This window comes from Ranitomeya variabilis, chromosome 1 (assembly GCF_051348905.1).
Source record: "Ranitomeya variabilis isolate aRanVar5 chromosome 1, aRanVar5.hap1, whole genome shotgun sequence".
Taxonomy (NCBI): domain Eukaryota; kingdom Metazoa; phylum Chordata; class Amphibia; order Anura; family Dendrobatidae; genus Ranitomeya; species Ranitomeya variabilis.
In genome coordinates this window covers 106374674-106400357 of record NC_135232.1, presented here as the reverse complement: position 1 = coordinate 106400357, position 25684 = coordinate 106374674, and the positions used below count along the sequence as shown (strand labels likewise).

Genomic DNA, 25684 nt, shown 5'->3' with positions numbered 1-25684 from the left:
AAATACCACAGTGCCTAAATAGGCCAAACAATTACAAAATGAAGTTTGCCCAGTAATACATAATAAGCGAAGTTGTGTGGATGAATCCAGTCCAGCTGCCTTTTCGTTTCTTTCAAAACAATTTGGGATTGAGTGAGAAAGCTACAGATTTCCAATTTGACAGGGTCAGCAATAATAGTCAGAAGCTATGGTCAAATGCCCAATTTTCTCTCATCCAAAAAAATCAGTCCAATTATGCTAATCACACTCTGATCAGACTCTGAGTTTAATCATGGTGTGATATGATTTTCTCGGATGTGAAGAATAAAAAAGTTTCTCCATCTTTTCCATGCAGTGTGTCCATGAAATTCGGACAACATTTGGATGTCATCCGAGTGCAGTCCGATGTTTTCCATGGAACCAAAGACATGAATGGCCGAGTGCCATCTGATTATTGGAGGCAACTTGTGCATGCTGCGATTTTTTTCCTAGGACCGAATTGGTCCCATTATTAAGGTCGTGTGCAGAAGCCCTAAGGGTATGTTTCCATGTTCAGGAAACGCTGCGTTTTTGACGCTGCATTTTTCCGCAGCGTCAAAAACGGAGCGTCCAGATGTTACAGCATAGTGGAGGGGATTTCATGAAATCCATACTCCACTATGCGTTAAAAAACGCATGCGTGGTGCGTTTTTTCTAAATGCAGCATGTTGCTACAATGAGCAAAACACGCAGGAACACCGCAGGTGAACTGCCAGTGACCTCAGGTGCAGTTTTGGTCAGGATTTTACCTGCATAAAATCCTGACCAAAGCCTGAAGCAAACCTGAACGTGGAAACATACCCTTAGACAAGACATCCTTGCTGTGAGATCTCATGGATCTCTCACCCCAAAGGCCAGCACTCGTGAAGCATCACTAAGCATGACTGTACGACAAACCACATTTTGGATCATGTCACATAATTGATTTAATCTGTTTTAATAATTTAATTATGAATAATGATCAGTTTTAACAATCTTACAGGTGTTAGGGAAGAATATGCTTAATCCTACATATTATTGGTTAAAGTGATAAAATCTGTGCAAAAATAGGCTTATATATCGTTTTCTTTTCATTTTAGCCTGTGATTTGGTTGGTAAGTAATGAGAAAATATATCATTTAAGGCAATTAATGTGATCTATCACACATTGCATTTCTCTACATAATCAAATACTAATGTGTACCATATAATACCCATACAGACATCAGTATCATTATTTTATCATACCTAGGCTGTAAAATAAATATAAATATATATACAGTGCCTTGCGAAAGTATTCGGCCCCCTTGTACTTTTCAACATTTTCCCACATATTATGCTTCAAACATAAAGATACCAAATGTAAATTTTGGGTGAAGAATCAACAACAAGTGGAACACAATTGTGAAGTTGAACTAAATTTATTGGTTATTTTATATTTTTTGTGGAAATTCAAAAACTGAAAAGTGGGCGTGCAATATTATTCGGCCCCTTTAACTTAATACTTTGTTGCGCCACCTTTTGCTGCGATTACAGCTGCACGTCGCTTGGGGTATGTCTCTATCAGTTTTGTACATCGAGAGACTGAAATTCTTGCCCATTCTTCCTTGGCGGTAAATAGGTTTTCAGCTTGGGAAATACAAAAGAAAACACATTGCCCAAAAGAATAATGCATGTCATAAATATAAATAATGCAGCTACCCAGATCAATAGTTTATTCAGTGTGCAGATAAATGGTTCTTAAAGAAATGTATTAGAAAGTGTATATCATCATCTATATACATACAGCATCCATGTACATTGTATCATATGGGGCCTGTATAAATACTGAAGCTAGCCTGTAAATAGTGTATACATTATCCACATGCAGAGTTCGGTTGTATAGGGTCATGTACAATCTGGATATACAGTGGGGGAAATAATAGTTTCACCAATGTCCGAACCATAAAACTGGCACTTCACAATACATAATCACCTTATTCGGACTTACATATAGAAATAGCCGAAACGAAGAGGTGAGGTGGGACCAGGGTCGGACTGGGGTGCCTAGGGCCCACCAGGGGAATTTACTCTAGGGGCCCACCCTATGGCTACCATAAACGGTTTTATTACTTTTCATTTTTTTGCCTCTCTCACTAAAACGTGAGCCTTTTAGCAAGCTGTACAGTGTGCAAAAGAGAACGGTATTGTGCACTGTACTATATGAAAGTGTTTCTTGTTAAGCAATTTATTGATTGTAGTTAACAGAATCTGCTATTTAAAATCAGTAGTAGTTTTTGTCACACATAGAAATCCCTTGTCCTAGGTAAATTACCAAGTCCGTAAGCCAACGTAAACAATATTCAAAGTGAAGCAAAATTTATCTAGCATTTTCAAGTGAAAAACTTTAATAAAATGATCCACCCATATAAGGTCTTTTACAATTGTCTTGGGAAATACCCTATAAGAGTCAATATGTAGTGGTGTAAAACATACCGTATATACTCGAGTATAAGCCGACCCGAGTATAAGCCGACCCCCTAATTTTGCCACAAAAAAACTGGGAAAACTTATTGACTCGAGTATAAGCCTAGGGTGGAAAATGCAGCAGCTACTGGTAAATTTCAAAAATAAAAATAGATACCAATAAAAGTAAAATTAATTGAGACATCAGTAGGTTAAGTGTTTTTGAATATCCATATTGAATCAGGGCCCCATATAATGCTCCAAACAGTTTATGATGGGCCCCATAAGATGCTCCATATTAAAATATGCCCCATATAATGCTGCACAAATTTGATTATGACCCCATAAGATGCTCCATAGACACATTTGCCCCATATAATGCTCCACAAATGCAGATTATGGCCCCATAAGATGATCCATAGAGATATTTGCCCCATAAAATACTGCACATGGCCCCATACAGAAATTTGCCCCATATAATGCTGCACATGGCCCCATACAGATATTTGCCCCATATAATGCTGCACATGGCCCCATAAGATGCTCCATACAGATATTTGCCCCATATAATGAATTTATCATGGGGGATGGGAAGTTATTATGGGGGATGGGATCATGGGGGATGGGATGGAGGCTGCACTCACCCTGAAAAAATGTATTGCACTTTAGAAGCAGCACTGCAGGGTTAGAAAGAGAGATGCAGTCGGCACTTTCAGGGAGGGTGTCAGGATCAGCAGCTCACCAAACAGCCGTCGCTACAGTCTACAAGGCAGCCTAGGCAGGACAGAAGGAGCCTGGAGAGGAGAGAGAGTGCCTAGACAGTTCTTCTGTGTGTCAGACTCATTCACAGAGTCACTCACACGGCGGCAGGACAGTTGGAGCAGGGGCCCAGGAGAGCAGGGTGAAGTTAGTCAGTCACCGACTACTACTCACCACAGCAGCACACAGCGGGAGCCGGGAGGCTGGAGACGGAAGAGCAGAGCGCAGCGTCACCACTTGATTAGTCACCATCACCAACAGAGCGGGAAAGCAGAGAGAGGTGCTTGTCACCGCCCACACAGAATGTCCGTCAAGGTCCTTATCCTGTGTGTGGCGACAGTGAGGGAGCCAGCCAGCGTCCCCGTGTTCAGATGGTACGTGCCCGCGACACTACAAAAAATTCAGATGCGCTTTTAAAGGGCCCGCATTTTTAAAGGGCCCCCCCGCGACCCCGGGGCCCACCAGGCATTTACCCGCTACCCCGCCAGGCCAGTCCGACCCTGGGTGGGACGCTGTATTCGCTGCAAGGTAGCTATTCATCTGGTCTTTGCTTCTGCTCATGTATATACTGTATATTCAATGTATTTGTGCATACTGAGGTAGCCTGCATTGAGGCGGATAGAGCAGACTGTAATACTTACTTAATATACTTGATCTTGATATGGATTTTTAAAACTGAATATAGTCATTCATCGTCCCACCTTTGGATAGGGCGCTTTTGTAATATACCACATTGTTGTAAACTTTTTTTAAATTATTCATTAAAAAAAGCATTGTACAATTTTATTTTTTCTGGATCTCTTCGTTTCGGCTATTTCTATATGTAAGTCCGAATAAGGTGGGGGAAATAAGTATTTGATTCTTTGCTGATTTTGTAAATTTGCCCACTGACAAAGACATGAACAGTCTATAATTTTAAGGGTAGGTTAATTTTAACCTTGAGAGATAGAATATAAAAAAATAAAATCCAGAAAATCACATTGTATAAATTATATACATTTATTTGCATTTTGCAGTGAGAAATAAGATTTTGATCCCCTACCAACCAATAAGGGTTCTTGCTCCTACAGACCAGATAGATGCTGCTAATCAACTCGTTACCTGCATTAAAGACAACTGTCTTACATAGTCACCTTTATAAAAGACTCCTGTCCACAGACTCAATTAATCAGTCAGACTCTAACCTCTACAACATGGGTAAGACCAAAGAGCTTTCTAAGGATGTCAGGGACAAGATCATAGACCTGCACAAAGCTGGAATGGGCTACAAAACCATAAATAAGACGCTGGGTGAGAAGGTGACAACTGTTGGTGCAATAGTAAGAAAATGAAAGAAATACAAAATTACTGTCAATCGACATCGATCTGGTGCACAATGCAAAATCTCACCTCATGGGGTATCCTTGATCATGAGGAAGGTGAGAGATCTACAAAACTATACGAGGGGAACTTGTTAAAAATCTCAAGGCAGCTGGGACCACAGTCATCAAAAAAACCATTGATAACACATTACGCCGTAAAGGCAGTGCCCTCAAGGTCCCCCTGATCAAGAAGGCACATGTGCAGGCCCATCTGAAGTTTGCCAATGAACACTGGATGCCAATGAACACCTGGATGATTCTCTGAGTGATTGGGAGAAGGTGCTGTGGTCAGATAACACAAAAATTGAGGTCTCTGGCTTTAACTCAACTCGCCGTGTTTGGAAAAAGAGAAATGCTGCCTATGAACCAAAGAACACCAACCCCACTGTCAAGCATGGAGGTGGAAACATTATGTTTTGGGGGTGTTTCTCTGCCAAGGACACAGGACTACTTTACCGCATCAATGGGAGAATGAATGGAGCCATGTACCATAAAATCCAGAGTGACAACCTCCTTCCCTCCGCCAGGACATTAAAAATGGGTCGTGGCTGGGTCTTCCAGCAATACAATGACTCAAAACATACAGCCAAGGCAAGAAAGGAGTGGCTCAAAAAGAAGCACATTAAGGTCATGGAGTGGCCTAGCCAGTCTCCAGACCTTAATCCCATAGAAAACTTATGGAGGGAGTTGAAGCTCCAAGTTGACAAGCGACAGCCTCAAAATCTTAATGATTTAGAGATGATCTGCAAAGAGGAGTGGACTAAAATTCCTCCTGACATGTGCGCAAACCTCCTCATCAACTACAAAAAACTTCTGACTGCTGTGCTTGCCAACAAGGGTTATGCCACCAAGTATTAAGTCTTGTTTGGCCAGCGAGATCAAATACTTATTTCTTACTGCAAAATGCAAATACATTTTAATAATTTATACAATGTGATTTTCTGGATTTTATCTTTGATATTCTATCTCTCAATGTTAAAATTAACCTACCCTTAAAATTATAGACTGTTCGTGTCTTTGTCAGTGGGCAAACTTACAAAATCAGCAAGGGATCAAATACTTATTTCCCCCACTGTATAGTTCATGCAGCATCTAGATAGTGTCATACATATTGCATATGACTCCTAGTAAATAGTATATACAGCATCCAAATAAATAATGCTTTTAGCTCTCGGAAAAACATTTAACTTTAGGAAAAAAGAGGATCAATTACGGCACAATCTCCACATGTGAATACAGTGGATGTTCATCAGCATTTTGCACTTTTGCTGCCTCCACTATATATAGTACCTCTATCTGCATCCTGCAGTATATTGGTATTGTAAAATCACTGACTGAGGTGAAATGAAAAAAGTAAAGCATATCTTTCAATAATAACTCAATAAAATTATTTGTCTAACTGGTCCACCGTGATTGTGTGCACTCTGTCTATTAAACTCTGATGTCAGAATAATGGACACTAATGAAATTAAAAATAGAGATGAGACACTGGGGATGACCCAGTGTTATATCTGTAAAGGGGACGGAGTACAAACACACAAAAACATGGATCTCCTCCACTATATCAACAGGAAACTATCCCACAAATATACAGCGACAAAAACTTTGGACCAAAATGGTTTACATATGAAACCCGTGGTTAGAGGAAATCCGCCACCTAGTGCACCAAACAAGAACATCTCCATTCAGATGAAATTACTAAAACCCCTCCTCATAGGCACACATTACCCCTTACTTCAGGGGACTAATGAGCCTGAAGCCTAACATTATTATTAGTATTATTTATTTATATAGCACCATTGATTCCATGGTGCTGTACATGAGGAGGTGTTACATACAAATTACAGATATCACAGTAAGCAAACTAACAATTACAGACTGATACAGAGTGGCAAGGACCCTGCCCTTGTGTTAAATATTAATTAATTGACTTATTCTTGGTTTTGATGCAGTACAGAGCATATCGCTTCATGCTGACGTTACAAAAGCTATTTATGAATATAGGAGCTCAGAGCATAAGTCCACTCCATATACAGGGTAACACGTGATCCGTAGAGAAGATATATAAGCGTCTCTTAGGAGGGTGTGGGGGCTTTTGTCACGTGGGACTGTCACCTCCCATCTTCATCCTCGTTCTCTCCATGGATGTCTGACGAGGAAGCAACAGCTGGTAGCTGCAGCCATGATGACCTTCAAACTTCAGACACACAGACCGATGGCTTCCATTCAGGACTTGGGAAAGAGGGGTAACTAATGCTGATCTCTACACATGGACAATCCGTTCGTAACTATTTTCATCTGTTTTATGTTTTTGCTGCAAAGTGATTTTTCTATGGACAATCAATAAACCACTATACTTTTTATGTGAATATGACAACATTTTTCTTTTAAGAATAACGCACCTGGTTAAGTCTTGATTTAAATGAATGTGCAGAATAAGCATATTTAACACCTTGCAGGCTTACATTATACAGGATGGTGGGGAAGGAGACAATAGGTTGAGGGTTGCAGGAGCTCCCTGTTATGGACCTGGTGGTTAGGAGCACCCGGAATGACCTGATGAGTAAACTCAAAATCGGGACTAGCTCTGGGGAAGTGGGAACTCTGCTGACCGCAAACCCTACTCCTATCATACACACACTAGAAATAGCCATGGAGCGTACTTAACTCTCCCTAGACGCCTCTTCACAGCCTAAGAGCTAACTACCCCTAAAGATAGAAATAGAAGCCTTACCTTGCCTCAGAGAAATTCCCCAAAGGTAAAGGCAGCCCTCCACATATATTGACTGTGAGTTAAGAGGAAGGTCACAAACACAGGAATGAAACAGGTTTTAGCAAAGGAGGCCAGACTTAACTAAATAGACAGAGGAAAGAAAAGGGAACTATGCGGTCAGCACAAAAACTACAAAAAGCCACGCAGAGTAAGCAAAAAGACTCCCCACACCGACTCACGGTGTGGAGGTGCCACTCTGCACCCCCAGAGCTTCCAGCTAGCAAGGGAATATCATGATAGCAAGCTGGACTAGAATATAGCAGTACTAAGAAATATATTCAGGAAGCAGTAACAACAAATGAACTAGCAAAGACTTAGCTTCTGCTGGAGTAGACAGGTCCTCAGAGAAGTCCAAGAGAGATCTGAACCAATACTAAGACATTGACAGCTGGCATGAAGTAACGATCTGAGTGGAGTTAAATAGGGAGACAAGCATAGCAATAAACGAGGGCAGCTGATAAAGCCAACCTCAGTGACCAGCAGTTCCGCTCGAAGCCACCAGAGGGAGTCCAAGAGCAGAACTAACCAAAGTACCATTCATGACCACAGGAGGGAGTCCGAGAACGGAATTCACAACAGTACCCCCCCCCCCTTGAGGAGGGGTCACCGAACCCTCACCAGGGCCCCCAGGCTGATCAGGACGAGCCAAATGAAAGGCACGAACTAAATCGGCAGCATGGACATCGGAGGCAACAACCCAGGATTATCCTCCTGACCATAGCCCTTCAACTTAACCAGGTACTGAAGCTTCCATCTCGAAATACGAGAATCCAAAATTTTTTCCACCACATACTCCAACTCCCCCTCAACCAACACCGGAGCCGGAGGATCAATGGAGGGAACCATAGGCGCCACGTACCTCCGCAACAACGACCTATGGAACACATTATGGATGGCAAAAGAAGCTGGAAGGACCAAACGAAATGACACAGGGTTGAGAATTTCAGAAATCTTATAAGGACCAATGAAATGAGGCTTAAACTTAGGAGAAGAAACCTTCATAGGAACATAACGAGAAGACAACCAAACCAAATCCCCAACACGAAGTCGGGGACCAACACAACGACGGCAGTTAGCGAAACGTTGAGCCTTCTCCTGGGACAACGTCAGATTGTCCACTACGGGAGTCCAAATTTGCTGCAACCTGTCCACCACAGAATCCACACCAGGACAGTCCGAAGGCTCGACCTGCCCTGAAGAAAAACGAGGATGAAAACCAGAATTGCAAAAAAAAGGCGAAACCAAAGTAGCAGAACTAGCCCGATTATTAAGGGCGAACTCAGCCAATGGCAAGAAGGTCACCCAATCATCCTGATCAGCAGAAACAAAGCATCTCAGATAGGTTTCCAAAGTCTGGTTGGTTCTTTCGGTTTGGCCATTTGTTTGAGGATGAAAAGCCGAAGAAAAAGACAAATCAATGCCCATCTTAGCACAAAAGGACCGCCAAAACCTAGAGACAAACTGGGAACCTCTGTCCGACACGATGTTCTCCGGAATGCCATGCAAACGAACCACATGCTGGAAAAATAGTGGAACCAAATCAGAGGAGGAAGGTAATTTAGGCAAGGGTACCAAATGGACCATCTTAGAGAAGCGATCACAAACCACCCAGATGACCGACATCCTTTGAGAGACAGGGAGATCTGAAATAAAATCCATGGAAACATGCGTCCAAGGCCTTTTCGGGACTGGCAAGGGCAAAAGTAACCCACTGGCACGAGAACAGCAGGACTTGGCCCGAGCACAAGTCCCACAGGACTGCACAAAAGAACGCACATCCCGTGACAAGGAAGGCCACCAAAAGGACCTAGCCACCCAATCTCTGGTACCAAAAATCCCAGGATGACCAGTCAACACCGAACAATGAACCTCAGAGATAACTCTACTAGTCCATCTATCAGGGACAAACAGTTTCTCTGCTGGACAACGGTCAGGTCTATCAGCCTGAAACTCCTGCAGCGCCCGCCGCAAATCAGGTGAGATGGCAGACAGAATTACCCCCTCTTTGAGAATACCAGCCGGCTCAGGAACTCCCGGGGAATCCGGCACAAAACTCCTTGAAAGGGCATCGGCCTTCACATTCTTAGAACCCGGAAGGTATGAAACCACAAAATTGAAACAGGAGAAAAACAGCGACCATCGAGCCTGTCTAGGATTCAACCGCTTAGCAGACTCGAGATAAGTCAGATTCTTGTGATCCGTTAAGACCACTACGCGATGCTTGGCTCCCTCGAGCCAATGTCGCCACTCCTCGAACCCCCACTTCATAGCCAACAACTCCCGATTGCCAACATCATAATTACGCTCAGCAGGCGAAAACTTTCTAGAAAAGAAAGCACATGGCTTCATGACAGAGCCATCAGAAGATCTTTGAGACAAAACAGCCCCTGCTCCAATCTCAGAAGCATCAACCTCGACCTGAAAAGGGAGCGAAACATCTGGCTGACACAACACAGGGGCCGAAGAGAAATGACGTTTCAACTCCCGAAAAGCCTCAACGGCCGCAGAGGACCAATTCACCACATCAGCACCTTTCTTGGTCAAATCAGTCAATGGTTTAACAACACTAGAAAAATTAGCGATGAAGCGACGGTAAAAATTAGCAAAGCCCAGGAATTTCTGAAGGCTCTTCACAGATGTAGGCTGAGTCCAATCATAAATGGCCTGAACTTTAACAGGATCCATCTCGATAGTAGAAGGGGAAAAAATGAAGCCCAAAAAGGAAACCTTCTGAACTCCGAAGAGACATTTAGACCCCTTCACAAACAAAGAATTAGCACGAAGAACCTGGAACACCATTCTGACCTGCTTCACATGAGACTCCCAATCATCCGAAAAGACCAAAATATCATCCAAATATACAATAATGAATCTATCCAAATACTTTCGGAAGATGTCATGCATAAAGGACTGAAACACAGATGGAGCATTAGAAAACCCGAATGGCATCACCAGGTACTCAAAATGGCCCTCGGGCGTATTAAGTGCTGTTTTCCATTCATCGCCCTGTTTAATACGCAGGAGATTATACGCCCCTCGAAGATCTATCTTGGTGAACCAACTAGCCCCCTTAATCCGAGCAAACAAATCAGACAGTAGAGGCAAAGGGTACTGAAATTTGACCGTGATTTTATTGAGAAGGCGGTAATCTATACAAGGTCTCAGAGAACCATCCTTCTTGGCCACAAAAAAGAACCCTGCTCCCAACGGTGACGACGACGGGCGAATATGCCCTTTCTCCAAGGACTCCTTTATATAACCTGGAATGACCTGATGGTTAAACTAGAAGACAGGACAAGCTCTGGGAAGTGGGAACTCTGCTGACCGCAAATCCTAATTCTAACACACACACTAGAAATAGCTGTGGAGCGTACCTAACTCTCCCTAGACGCCTCTTCACAGCCTAAGAGCTAACTACCCCTAAAGATAGGAAAATAAGCCTTACCTTGCCTCAGAGAAATTTCCCCTAAGGTAAAGGCAGCCCCCCACATATATTAACTGTGAGTTAAGAGGAAAGTCACAAACACAGGGATGAAACAGGTTTCAGCAAAGGAGGCCAGACTTACTAGATAGACTGAGGATAGGAAAGGAATCTATGCGGTCAGCACAAAAAACTAAAAAAGCCACGCAGAGTGTGCAAAAAGACCTCCGCACCGACTCACGATGCGGAGGTGCCACTCTGCAACCCAGAGCTTCCAGCTAGCAAGGCAATATCATGTTAGCGAGCTGGACTAGAACTTAGCAAGCACTAAGAAACATATTAGTACAAAATGAACCCCAAATGAACTAGCAGGGACTTAGCTTTTGCTGGAGTAGACAGGTCATCAGAAAGATCCGAGAGAGATCTGAACCAGTACTAATACATTGACAGCTGGCATGGAGTAACGATCAGAGTGGAGTTAAATAGAGAAGCCAGCCTAGCCGCAAACGAGGGCAGCTGAGGAAGCAACCTCAGAACCAGCAGTTCCACTCACAGCCACCAGAGGGAGTCCACGGACAGAACTCGCCGAAGTACCATTCATGACCACAGGAGGGAGTTCGAGAACGGAATTCACAACAGATCGCCACGCAACAAAGAAATAATAATTTTTACTTGCTGAATGGGGTCACCAGAGGAGCGGGGTTTCAAAGCAAGAAACAGTTTACAATTATTTTTGAAATTCAGAAGCTTAGATCTATCCCCAGAAAACAAATCAGGAATTGGAATTCTTGGCTCTAACATCGGATTCTGAACTACATAATCTTGAATGCTTTGTACCCTAGCAGTAAGTTGATCCATACAATATCCATATCTACACCTGAGTCCTGAACCACCTAGAGGTTAAGGGGAAAAGAGAGACAAAACACACTGCAAAGAAAAAAAAATGGGTTCAGAACTTCTCTTATCCCTCTTTTGAGATGCATTAACACTTTGTGGGCCAACTGTACTGTTATGGACCTGGTGGTTAGGAGCACCCGGAATGACCTGATGAGTAAACTCAAAATCGGGACTAGCTCTGGGGAAGTGGGAACTCTGCTGACCGCAAACCCTACTCCTATCACACACACACTAGAAATAGCCGTGGAGCGTACCTAACTCTCCCTAGACGCCTCTTCACAGCCTAAGAGCTAACTACCCCTAAAGATAGAAATAGAAGCCTTACCTTGCCTCAGAGAAATTCCCCAAAGGTAAAGGCAGCCCCCCACATATATTGACTGTGAGTTAAGAGGAAGGTCACAAACACAGGAATGAAACAGGTTTTAGCAAAGGAGGCCAGACTTAACTAAATAGACAGAGGAAAGAAAAGGGAACTATGCGGTCAGCACAAAAACTACAAAAAGCCACGCAGAGTAAGCAAAAAGACTCCCCACACCGACTCACGGTGTGGAGGTGCCACTCTGCACCCCCAGAGCTTCCAGCTAGCAAGGGAATATCATGATAGCAAGCTGGACTAGAATTTAGCAGTACTAAGAAATATATTCAGGAAGCAGTAACAACAAATGAACTAGCAAAGACTTAGCTTCTGCTGGAGTAGTCAGGTCCTCAGAGAAGTCCAAGAGAGATCTGAACCAATACTAAGACATTGACAGCTGGCATGAAGTAACGATCTGAGTGGAGTTAAATAGGGAAACAAGCATAGCAATAAACGAGGGCAGCTGATAAAGCCAACCTCAGTGACCAGCAGTTCCGCTCGAAGCCACCAGAGGGAGTCCAAGAGCAGAACTAACCAAAGTACCATTCATGACCACAGGAGGGAGTCCGAGAACGGAATTCACAACAGCTCCCGTGTTGGTGAGGCGGTAGCTTCAGTAGCGGTGAGGAGGCAGCGGGGTCAGTGCAGGCTGTAGGCTTTCATGAAGAGGTGGGTTTTCAGGTTCCGTCTGAAGGATCCGAATGTGGTTGATAGTCTGACCTGTTGGGGCAAAGAATTCCAGAGGATGGGGGATATTCGGGAGAAGACTTAGAGGCGGTTGGGTGAGGAGTGAATAAGTGTGGAGGAGAGAAGGAGGTCTTGGGAGGACCGGAGATTACATGGGTGAAGATATCGAGAGATTAGTTCAGAGATATATGGAGGAGACAGGTTATGGATGACTTTGTAGGTTAGTATTAGTAATTTGAACTGGATACGCTGAGGGAATGGGAGCCAGTGAAGAGATTTGCAGAGGGGGGAAGCGGAGGAGTAGCGAGGAGAGAGATGAATTAGTTGGGCAGCAGAGTTATAGGATGGACTGGAGAGGTGCAAGGGGTTAGTAGGGAGGCCACAGAAAAGGATGTTGCAGTAGTCAAGGCGGGAGATGATGAGGGCATGCACAAGCATTTTATTAGATTGACGGTTGAGGAAAGGACAGATTCTGGAGATATTTTTGAGCTGGAGGCGACAGGAGGTGGCAAGAGCTTGGATGTGTGGTTTGAAGGACAGGGCACAGTCAAGGGTTACTCCGAGGCAGCGGACTTCCGGTATGGGGGAAAGCGTGATGTCGTTAATTGCAATAGATAGACCACTGAGTAAGTCTAAAAGATGAAGTAAGGGACAGAAGTTTGGAGGCTGTTGACTGAAGGGTATCAGGGGATATTGAAGTCACTTATGATGATGGTGGGAATGTCAACAGAAAGTGAAGAATCCAGGTGGAGAATTGGTCAATAAAGGCAGTGGCTGGGCCCGGAGGTCGGTATATGACGGCCACTTGGAGGTTGTATGAAGAGAGTAGATGCGGACAGAGTGGACTTCAAAATTAGGGAGGATAAGGGAGGGTAGAGGTGGGATTGGGTTAAAGGTGCAGTTTGAAGAAAGGAGAAGACCCACTCCTCCACCATGTCTGTTGCCGGGGCGAGGGGTGTGGGTGAAGTGGAGGCCGCCGTAACACAGCGCAGCAGGGGAGCCAGTATCAGAGGGTGTTAGCCATGTTTCTGTGAGGCCGAGGAAGGCAAGCTTGTGAGAGAGAAAAAAAGTCATGAATCACATGAAGCTCATTGCAGATTGATTGGGCATTCCAGAGTGCTCCAGAGAGAGGGAGCAGGGGGGTGGGCGTCAGGGACACAGGATTTATGTTGGAAAGATTGCGGTAGTTCATATTAGATAGGGAGCGGTAGAAGGGGGTAGTAATGGGAGGTATGTGCTGTGGGGGTCCAGGGTTGGGAGATATGTCGACAGCAGTGAGAAGAAGCAGAGAAAAGGAGAGCAGGTGGAGAGAAGGAGAGTTGCCGGCTTGTTTTATGATTTATTAGGACAGATTTGAGGTTGAGGAGCAGCTCAGCAGAGGAGGTCAGGTGGGGAGGAAAGAGGGAAGGAGAGATGATTATTTGGTTAGAGGGTGCTTGGGTTTGTGGATAGCGAAGGAGAGAGAGGATTAGTGGAGCAAACACTGTAAGGGCATATGTAAACATGATGAGGGAGTAAGATGGGTTAATAGAAATCTAAGTCCAAGTTATAAGAAGTGCTTACTCTGCAGACATATCCAAAAGAGACAGCGACATTGGCGCTTGGCTGTGATAATACAGTCCCTAGTGTCTATGCTAATGTCATCTCGACGCGTTTTGCCCTTTACTATATTTATAGGCACATCAGGAGGCTATTAATGTGTTTGTGTGCTTGATATAGTCACATCTGAGCATTACATTCTCAGCCACGATATGAGCTGCACATTGGTATTGTCACTTGTCAGCCCACCAGATATTGGTAAGTATGGCCTCTTTTTTCTCTTTTTTTCTGTGATGGTACTCTGTATAGTAGGTGGCTATTACCTTTGTGACTGGTATTACCATGCAGCTCGTGTCAGGCAAAATCAGAGCACTATTGCAGGAACACATGGTATTGTGAGCCACAAAATTAATTCCCACCTAATGTACAGGAGACGAAGTAACTGAGGGCATCACCAGGATAAACAGGATCAGCCGAGCACATACTTGAAAACAATGACAGATAGAAAAAAGAAGTATGCAATTGTCTCGGGATCATGATATATAAAAATTATCTTTATTATGTGCAAAAAATGTGAAACAAGACATAAACATAAATACAATTAAAAAAACCCAGCTAGATTGTATATAACTAGTAAGGTGTGTCCATGGTAAGCCCACCACCTATCCACATCTGCCTGAAATTGTAGAAATACAGGGAATCAAACAGCCATAATAGACATACAGCAATTGCTTAAGGTGGATAATGTAGTACAACCCATGGCAAAAATTATGCAATCACCGGCCTTGAAGGATGTTCATTCAGTTATTTAATTTTGTAGTAAAAAAGCAGATCACAGACATGGCACAAAACTAGTGTCATTTCAAATGGCAACTTTCTGGCTTTAAGAAACACTAAAAGAAATCAAGAACAAAGAATGTGGTAGTCAGTAATGGTTACTTTTTTAAACCAAGCATAGGGTAAAAATTATGGAGTCACTCAATTCTGAGGAAAAAATTATGGAATCACCCTGTAAATTTTCATAACCAAAACTAACACCTGCATCAAATTAGGTCTGCTCGTTTGTCTGCATTTAAAAAGGAGCGATCACACCTTGGAGAGCTGTTGCACCAAGTGGACTGACATGAATCATGGCTCCAACACGAGAGATGTCAATTGAAACAAATGAGAGGATTATCAAACTCTTAAAAGAAGGTAAATCATCACACAATGTTGCAAAAGGTGTTGGTTGTTCACAGTCAGCTGTGTCTAAAATCTGGACCAAATACAAACAACATGGGAAGGTTGTTAAAGTCAAACATACTGGTAGACCAAGGAAGACCTCAAAGCGTCAAGACCAGAAACTTAAAGCAATATGTCTCCAAAACAGGAAATGCACAACAAAACAAATGAGGAATGAATGGGTGGAAACTGGAGTCAACATTTGTGACTGAACTGTAAGAAACAGCCTAAGGGAAATGGGATTTACATACAGAAAAGCTAAATGAAAGCCATCATTAACACCTAAACAGAAAAAAACAAGGTTACAATAGGCTTAGAAAAAGCAATCGTGGACTGTGGATGACTGGATGAAAGTCATATTCAGTGATGAATCGCGAATCTGCATTGGGCAAGGTGATGATGCTGGAACTTTGTTTGGTGCCGTTCCAATGAGATTTATAAAGATGACTGCCTGAAGAGAACATGCAAATTTCCACAGTCATTGATGATATGGGGCTGCATGTCAGGTAAAGGCACTGGGGAGATGGCTGTCATTACATCTTCAATAAATGCACAAGTTTATGTTGATATTTCAATTGAAAGGATGTTTGGGGATGATGAAATTATCTTTCAAGATGATAATGCATCCTGCCATAGAGCAAAAATTGTGAAAACATTCCTTGAAAATAGATACATAAGGTCAATGTCATGGCCTGCAAATAGTCTGGATCCCAATCCAATTGAAATTTCTTGGTGGAAGTTGAAGAAAATGGTCCATGACAAGGCTCCAACCCGCAAAGCTGATCTGGCAACAGCAATCAGAGAAAGTTGGAGCCAGATTGATGAAGAGTACTGTTTGACACTCATTAAGTCCATGCCTCAGAGACTGCAAGCTGTTATAAAAGCCAGAGGTGGTGCAACAAAATACTAGTGATGTGTTGGAGAGTTTTTTGTTTGTTTTTCATGATTCCATAATTTTTTTCCTCAGAATTGAGTGACTCCATAATTTTTCCCCTTTGCTTGGTTAAAAAAGTAACCATTACTGACTACCACATTTTTTGTTCTTAATTTCTTTTAGTGTTTCTTAAGGCCAGAAAGTTGCCATTTGAAATGATTCCATAATTTTTGCCAGGGGTTGTAGTAGAGCAAATGTATATACAAGAGTAAGAATAATACAATTAAAGTGCAAGACTAGTACCATATAAAACAACAATTGATGAATACATAGTTATATAATGTCATGTTATATCAACAAAAGCCTATATAATTATATCACAAAAACCTAATCCAGAGGAGTAGCTATAAATGTAAATAACCTGATTGATCAATAGAGTATGTAAAACCTGCACAAAGCCTCTAGAAACACCTCGGATAGCAAAATGGTTGAAAAAAAGCCAAAGGTGAAATGAACCTTCACCCCTGAGTAAGCCATATTTGGTGGCGATACATGTGGGGTTCCTTCCCTTATCTCATTCCTTGACTGACAACACAGGTTTTGTTCATTTCACCTTTGGATATCCTAGAATTGCAAAGTTCCCCTTCAATGCATTTGAAAATGCTGGCTGCCGCCCCTCAGGGAAACTGCAGGGTGCTGATACTCATCTTATCTCATGGCACAGGTGGCCCTGCTAGAGCTCAACAGATTTGACTATAAACAAATAAATTCTATCAGCTTAGGGTACTGTCACACTAAATGATTTACCAACGATCACGACCAGCGATACGACCTGGCCGTGATCGTTGGTAAGTGGTTGTGTGGTCACTGGGGAGCTGTCACACAGACAGCTCTCCAGCGACCAACGATGCCGAAGGCCCCGGGTAACCAGGGTAAACATCGGGTTACTAAGCGCAGGGCCGCGCTTAGTAACCCAATGTTTACCGTGGTTACCAGCGTAAAAGTAAAAAATAACAAACAGTACATACTCACATTCCGGTGTCTGTCCCCCGGCGTTCTGCTTCTCTCTACTGTGTCTGCGCCAGCCGGAAAGCACAGCTGTGCTCGCTTTCCGGCTGGCCGGCGCTCACAGTGCAGAGAAGCAGAACGCCGGGGGACAGACACCGGAATGTAAGTATGTAGTGTTTGTTATTTTTTACTTTTACGCTGGTAACCACGGTAAACATCGAGTTACTAAGCGCGGCCCTGCGCTTAGTAACCGATGTTTACCCTGGTTACAAGCGAACGCATCGTTGGATCGGTGTCACACACACCGATCCAACGATGACAGCGGGAGATCCAGCGACGAAAGAAAGTTCCAAACGATCTGCTACGACGTACGATTCTCAGCAGGATCCCTGATTGCTGCTGCGTGTCAGACACAGCGATATCGTATGGATATCGCTGGAACGTCACGGATCGTACCGTCGTAGCGACCAAAGTGCCACTGTGTGACAGTACCCTTATTACAGCTTGTGCATGGCAAGTTTTCTCTCCTGGTTAACTTGGGTTTTCCATCCAAATGTGAGAACCTTGGTCTATATATTCACATCAGCCTTTTTTTCATCATATGTAGTGCCTTGAAAAAGTATTCATACCTTGTGAACTTTTCCACTTTTTTCACGTTACACCCACAAACTTAGGTCACTTTCACACTTCCATCTTTTTGCCACCGTCACAATCCGTCGTTATGGCCAAAAAACGGATCCTGCAAATGAGCCCGCAGGATACGTTTTTTTGCCATTGACTATTACAGACGACGGATTGCGACGGATGGCCACACGTCGCATCCGTCGTGCGACGGATGAGTTGTGTTTTTGCTGTCCGTCGTGACGAAAAAATGTTCAATAAAACGTTTTTTTTCGTCCGTCGAATCCGCCAGTTCCGACCGCGCATGCGCGGCCGGAACTCCGCCCCCTCCTCCCCGAAACTCATAATGGGCAGCAGATGCGTCTTAAAACTGCATCCGCTGCCCACGTTGTGCACAATTGTGCACAATGTCCGTCGGAACGTCGGGCCGACGGAAATGTGAAAGTAGCCTTAAGTGTATTTTATTTGGGATTTTGTTTCTTACCAACACAAAGAAGAAGGTATTCGTGAAGTGTAAAGGAAATGATACATAGTTTTCTAAATATTATAAAAATATATGTCTAAAAATTGTGATATGCATTTGTATTTAGCCCCTGGAGTCCATACCTTGTAGGGCCACGTTTCGCTGCAATTCTGCTGCAAGTCTTTGTGATATGTTTCTATTAGTTTTGCACATACAGAGGCTGACATTTTTGCCCATTCTGCTTGCATCCTAGCTTTATATAAATGAGATTGGATGGAGACATCTGAACAACAATTTTCAAGTTTTTCTACAGATTCTCAATGGGATTTATTTCTGGTCTTTGGGCCATTCACACTCAGAGCAGGTAATTTTTTAAATATGAAGAGTCTTTCAAGCATTTTCTGAGCACCTTTTTTGACATTCTTTGGAGTGGATCAACTCAAAAAAAGTCTGAAGAACACAATATGTTGACATACTCTTAGACTTCACTTCAGCCAACAGCTGTAGATATTTTTGAGCATATAACAAACAGATTTTTTTAATACCGCAAGATTAAAAGATGCCGCAGAATCGCTGGCAGGAGATGCCGGTGACCACTTTGTGCTGGTAGAAATCTTCGCTAGGCAGGTAGTTATTAACTTCTTCTTCTTAAGACCACAGTAAAAAAATAATATAGTTATGGATATCCCTTTTACTAATTTAGTGCCAGGCTAAATTTACTTCAACTTGTATCTTGTCCTGTAATTAGGCATTGAAATTTTTTTTTTTGCAGAATCAGCAGTCGTGGGACAAGTACCTGTAAATATAGGTGAGTATAAGATAGAGGGACACTCTAAATTAAATCTTACAATGGATGTTAAAGACAAAATCAACTTCCATTGCAATTCAAACAGTAAATTGCTGAGGAATGTCATAAAAATGTATGTTATCCTGACATTCATGGGTGGATTAAGGGTAGCCAGGGCCCTGGGCTGTTCAGACTCTGTGGGCCCCCCAGTCATGTGACAGGGTCATCATATACCTGTACCAGATTATTCCAGAAAAATAGTTGCTGAGTGAAACTCCACTTCTCACCTATTACACATTAACAGTTCCCATCACCAGATCACACATATAACCGGCAGCTTTTGTTTTGGCCAAAAGATTTTTCAAGCCGCTACCATAACACTGTAGACACTTTTGACCGGTATCCTACTAAATATTTGTTAAAATATGCAATACAATTTAGGTATATTTTTATGTATTTTTCAATTTTTAAAATGACCAATAATATCACATACAAGGAACAAATACAACACCATGACCAGACCACATATTACCACCAGTGACCGAATAATATCACATACAAAGAACAAATACCACCGCACCATGACCAGACCACATATTACCACCACAAAGTGACCAAATAGCACATTCAAGGAACAAATACCACAACACCATGTCCAGACCACATATTACCACCACATAATGACCTAATACTGCAATACTGATCAGTAATAAAAAAACACAATACTATCACCATAAGTGCCATTATACACAGGAGATCTGTACTTAGTATGCAGTGTCTGGGTAGAGGTTATACAGTGATCACTGGTGACATTATACACAGGAGCTCTGTATATAGTATACAGTGTATAGTGTCAGTGTATAGGTAACACACTGACTCACCAGTGACGCCTCTTTGTGAAGTCCTTCATCTTTCATCCAGCACATACCGCCATCACTTCTTCCAGCCAGGGCTCATCTCTGCAGGAAATAACACAGTTATCTCGAGCTCCGCTTGCAGGACACATTACTTAATTTTTCCTAACTTCTACTTTACACCACATGAAGAAAAAGAGGCAACATAGTGTCACTCTACACAGTAACAGACCTGCCCCCTCATTTAAAACAGTATACTCAAAAAATAAAATAAATACATCACTGCAGTAATAATATCCCTAAATTAGTCCCTATGGTAATAATATTCCCCATCCTGGCCCCGTGTGTCTCAGCCATATGTTCTCCCATCCTGCCCTCATGAGTATCCATTCTGCCCCATATGATGTTCCCATCCTGCCCCATCTGTCTCCATCGTTTCCATCCTGCCCCATGATCCAATCCTGCCCCATGATCCTGCACGATCTGTCTCCAATCCTGCCCCCAGTGTCTCCAATCTTGCCCCGTATCTCCATTGTGCCCCCTATGTCTCTAGCATTCTGCCCTGTGTCTCCAGCATTTCTGCCCCCGTGTCTAGAGCATTTCTGCCCCCAGTGTCTCCAGCATTTCTGCCCCAGTGTCTCCAGCATTTCTGCCCCCAGAGTGTCCAGCATTTCTGCCCCCAGAGTGTCCAGCATTTCTGCCCTCAGTATCTCCAGCAATTCTGACCCCAGTGTCTCCAGCATTCTGCCCCCAGTGTCTCCAACATTCAGCCCCCAGTGTGTCCAGCATTCTGCCCCCAGTGTGTCCAGCATTCTGCCCCCAGTGTGTCCAGCATCTCTGCCCCATCTGTGTCCAACATCTCTGCCCCATCTGTGTCCAGCATCTCTGCCCCATCTGTGTCCAGCATCTCTGCCCCATCTGTGTCCAGCATCTCTGCCCCATCTATGTCCAGCATCTCTGCCCCCATCTGTGTCCAGCATCTCTGCCCCGTCTGTGTCCAGCATCTCTGCCCCATCTGTGTCTAGCATCTCTGCCCCATCTGTGTCCAGCATCTCTTCCCCCATCTGTATCCAGCATCTCTGCCCCCAGTGTCTCCAGCATTTTGCCCTGGGCCCCCTGGATTGCTGTTCTCAATTAAAAAAAAAGTTCTTCTCACCTGGCCGCGCTCCTGCGGAGAAGGTCCCTCCACGCAGCTGAAGCGCGCAATCACCGGCGACTGACAATCACGTCAGACACCGGCGACGTGCGCGCCGCGGCTGACGTCAGCTGCCAGCCTCCGATTGGCTGGCGGCTGTTAACTATTGACGTGAGGGCACGGGCCCGCACGTCAATAGCGTTAAACTGCCGCAGCGCCGGTAGGGGCCTGGTGAGCAGATGAGACGGGGCCCGATGTGGGCCCCCTCTGCCCACCGTGCCCCATACGCCAGTCAGGGCAGTAATGCCCCAATGGATGCCCTAATAATCCGCCACTGCTGACATTTTACCATAATTTTACCATTATATCTGCAGAAATAAAAAAGTTGTCCTCTTGTATTCATAGGCGTTGTCCACTACTAGGATAACCCCATCTTAAACTAAATGGTCAGCCCAATAAAATAATAAAGCCTATACTCCCCTCCATTCCCACGTTGTGAGCACTCGCTATCTTTGGGAATGTGATGGGGTGGAATAACACATGACGCTGGCGCCCAATCAGCGCTGGCGTCACTGTCTTCACCTTTGGACAAACTGAAGATGAAGAGTAAGCCAAAGATCAGCTGCAGCTCTGACTTCCTCTTCATGTTTAGTTTGTTCAAAGGTGGAGACAGTGAAGCCAGCGCTGATTGGGTGCTGGACATCATGTGTCATTCCACAGTATCACTGTCCCGGGGAATTGCAAAGCACACTGCATGTGTGCACAGAGACAAAAAAACAGACACTTATCTTAGCTGAATTGGCAGCAGGGCATGAGGAGCCAGAGAGAGATGCAATCCCTCCAAGTACAATGGACAACTGGCATGGACTCATGGATCCTGCACACCTAAATACCTAATAGAGCTGCAATCAGCAGAAACACTTGCCCGGATTACAACCCCAAGACAACTGCACTACCACCAACAACCACCGGAGGGAGCCCAAGAGCAGAATTCACAACAGAAACCACAGAAACTCAGTCATGAAAGGGAGATCACATAAAATAATATAGCACGGGGTCTCCAAGTGCTGAGGTGCAGAGGTCATAAAAGTCACCAACGTTCAGTCGACCAAATTACTTCAGAGTCCAAACCTCCTCTGTCATTAATATCACCTCAAATTTGTGAGACAGGAACTTTGTAAGGGGGTTACCTTCTCTGCTCCATGCCTGGAACCACTTAGCTGTGCAGCAGGTTTCCCTGGGGGCAGACTTAGAGGCTGGGACAGGAAGGAAGCTGGGCTGAGAGAGAAAAGAGGCGCGCTTTCCAGGGCTAGAGCAGCATGCCAGCATGCACAGCAGAGAGAGCAGAGTGTGCCGCAGAGAGAGCAGCATGCACAGCAGAGAGAGCAGAGTGTGCAGCAGAGAGCAGCATGTGCAGCAGAGAGAGCAGTGGATACAGTGGACAGAACAGCACGCAGCTGTGCTACGGGGAGGAGAGAGAGAGCTCCCGGTCGGAGGACTGAGACAGGAAGATTGTCCAGAAAGACTGCATCTTGTGAGTACGTGAAAGCGGACTCTGCTGTGACTGGAGAGGTGCGCCCTGACGTTCGTGCAAAGACATTGACCCGTGCAAAGACAGTGACCCATGCAGAGACAGTGGCCCCTAGCACCCACGGCATTAGTGCAGAGCCCCTGATTACTGTTGGGAGACCCAATAATAGACTGAGCATCATTCTCCCGAGATAGGCTGCACTGTTGAGGCAGAAGACTCTGAGCACAGGGGACCCCGTTTGCCTAGTATCCCCTCTACTCACCACAGTAATCCCTCAAACCCCAGGTTGAGGGTTCCTAGAGACTACACAACTCACGGATAACAGGGAAAACAAGTGCCGCTGTTTCCCGGCACCTACGTTGGAGAAGACGACCCTACAAGCAAGTCCTCATCAGACTGATAAGTGTTTTTCCCTAGAACTTCCGTTTACTACTGTTATACTGCTTCCCATATATTTTCCACCGTTATTTCTGCAGTTTATATTCTACTGTTTTCTCCCTGTGAGGAGAGTATCGCCCCTGTTAATGAACCCCCCTCAACAGTTGTTCTGTCTGTTCCGTGGTGACATAGTCTACCCTGCACTCTATTACAACTTCATGGCTTAGAAGCTGTATGCAAGCCTTATATTACCAAGCACAGTGACAAGCATCGGATGGAGTGATGTACATCATGCTACTACCAGTGCACTCTGAAGCAGTGGAAATGTGGTCTGTAGAGTGATGACTCATGCTTCTCTATCCCAAAATAATCTAGATTTAGCTAATGTGAAGTAAACATTACTAGTGATCAGCGAATATACTCATTACTCGAGATTTCTCGAGCCCGCTCGGGGGTCCTCCGAGTATTTTCTAGTGCTCGGAGATTTAGTTTTCATCGCCGCAGCTGAATTATTTACATCCGTTAGCCAGCATAAGTTAATGTGGGGGTTGCCTGGTTGCTAGGGAATCCCCACATGTAATCAAGCTGGCTAAGAGATGTAAATCATTCAGCTGAGGTGAGGAAAACTAAATCTCCGAGCACTAAAAAATACTCGGAGGACCCCCGAGCATGCTCGAGAAATCTCGAGTAACAAGTATATTCCCTCATCACTAAACATTACCTATCTGATTGCATAGCTCCAGCTGAAAAATTTTGGTGGAGGGATAATGTGATGGGGCTGTTTTTTAGGGGTCAGTCTAGGCCCTTAGTTCCAGTGAAGGGAAATCTTTTAATGTTTCAGCTACTAATACATTTTGTACAATTGTAGTTTCCAACTTTGTGGGGACAGTTTGGGGAAGGCCCTTTTCTGTTTCAGCACCACTGTGTCCCCTTTCACAAAGCAAGGTCCATAAAGTCATGACTGGGTGAGTTTGGGGTTGCAGAGCTTGACCGACCGCAAAGAGCCCTGACTTCAACCCCATCCAATACTTTTGGAATGAATTAGAGTGGATATTGTGTGTGAGGTCCTCCCTCCAACATCAGTGACTGACCTCTCAAATGTTCTTTTGGATGAATGGGCATACATTTCCACATATAGCTCCAAAATCTTGTAGACAGTCTTCCAAGAATAGTGGAAACTGCAATGGAGGACCAACTCTACATTGATGCCTATGGATGTAGAAGGGATGTCATAGAAGCTCCTTTAGATGTAATGTGGAGGCGCACCAATAGTTTGTTCATTTTGTGTAGATGTTCACAATTTAGAGTAAATTGTTATACATATCGTTTATTGCTAATCACTTTCCTTATCTTTTCAGGTAACTATGTTATAGGTAAGTGAAAGGAAATAAATTCTACCTAAATATACTACTGCTCCAACAGTTGAGTTAATTATGTGGAAATGTAATTAACATGGGATGTCAAGCTGTTGATACATCGAAGATATTAGAAACTTACTCCCATACTTGAACCCTTCATAGGGCTATCAAAAAGCTCTGTACCATGAACTCCCTTACAATAGCCAAGTCACCACTCTTGACAAGTAGGTTTTAGTAAATACTTGCATTACTATTAACCCCTTAACGGATATTCTCACGTTATGTCTTGAGTAGCTCATAGTTATGCATTCTCCTTTTTCCTGGTTTCTGACAAGGCAGGCACTCCTTCTTGATTGACAGTTCTGGTGAGTAGCACAGCTACAGAGATAAAAGGGCATTTGAACAAGCACACAACTTAGTGAAATCCATAATTAGAAAAGCTTCTCAGAAAGCTGCTGTGATGGGGGCTGGTGATTTTTGGAAGACTTAGAACAGCAGCTTGTCAGGATCTGAGGAGGAGTGGGAGGTAGTTAAGAAGCTAACTGCTGTTTAGAAACCAATGGGCTGAGAAGAGGTGGCTGTAATGTTAAAAGTTAACTCCTCTCCTGGAATGTAACTAGTGCGCAGCCTCAGTCAGGGCCTGGCGGCCAAGCTGCATGGAAACCAGCTGTACAATATGTATGATAAAAGCTCTTATTGCAGAAGAATAATGGCAGATAGAGAAAGCAAGTCAAATCCAGTCATGCATATTTTCATGGTGTATAACTAACTAAAGCAAGTTAATAACTTGAGGACACCCATTTAAGGACACAGACAATTTAAATTTTTTGCATTTTCACTTTTTTCTCCCCTTTTCGAAAGAGCTATAAGTTTTTTACTTTTCCATTGACATAGCCATGTCAGGGCTTGTTTCATGTGAAACGAGTTTTAGCTTAGAAAGGCACCATTAACTTTACCATACAGTGTATGGCATAAAGGGAATATAAAAATCCAGGTATGGTGAAATAATGAAGGTAAAAGAAGCAATTCTGCCACTGTTTTTTAGTTTTCATTTTTACGGTGTTTATTATGCAGTAAAAATTATCTGGGAACACGATTTTTCAGTTTAGTAGGATTACGGTGATATGAAATATGTGTTTTTTTATAGTATTTTAATGTCTTTAAAAAAAATTCTAAACTTTGGATAAAAAAATGTATATTTGAGAGGGATTGTTGTGTGG

The 25684-nt window shown here is 43.7% G+C and overlaps 1 long non-coding RNA gene across 1 annotated transcript in view; it reads right to left on the bottom strand.

The window, feature by feature from the left end:
* The window catches only part of LOC143793754 (uncharacterized), a 40320-nt gene extending 15516 nt beyond the window's left edge, over nt 1-24804 (bottom strand). The window contains exon 1 of the long non-coding RNA XR_013220239.1: nt 24743-24804. This is a non-coding gene — a long non-coding RNA (uncharacterized LOC143793754). The remainder of the gene's footprint in view (nt 1-24742) is intronic.
* Between the last annotated feature and the right edge of the window lie 880 nt (nt 24805-25684).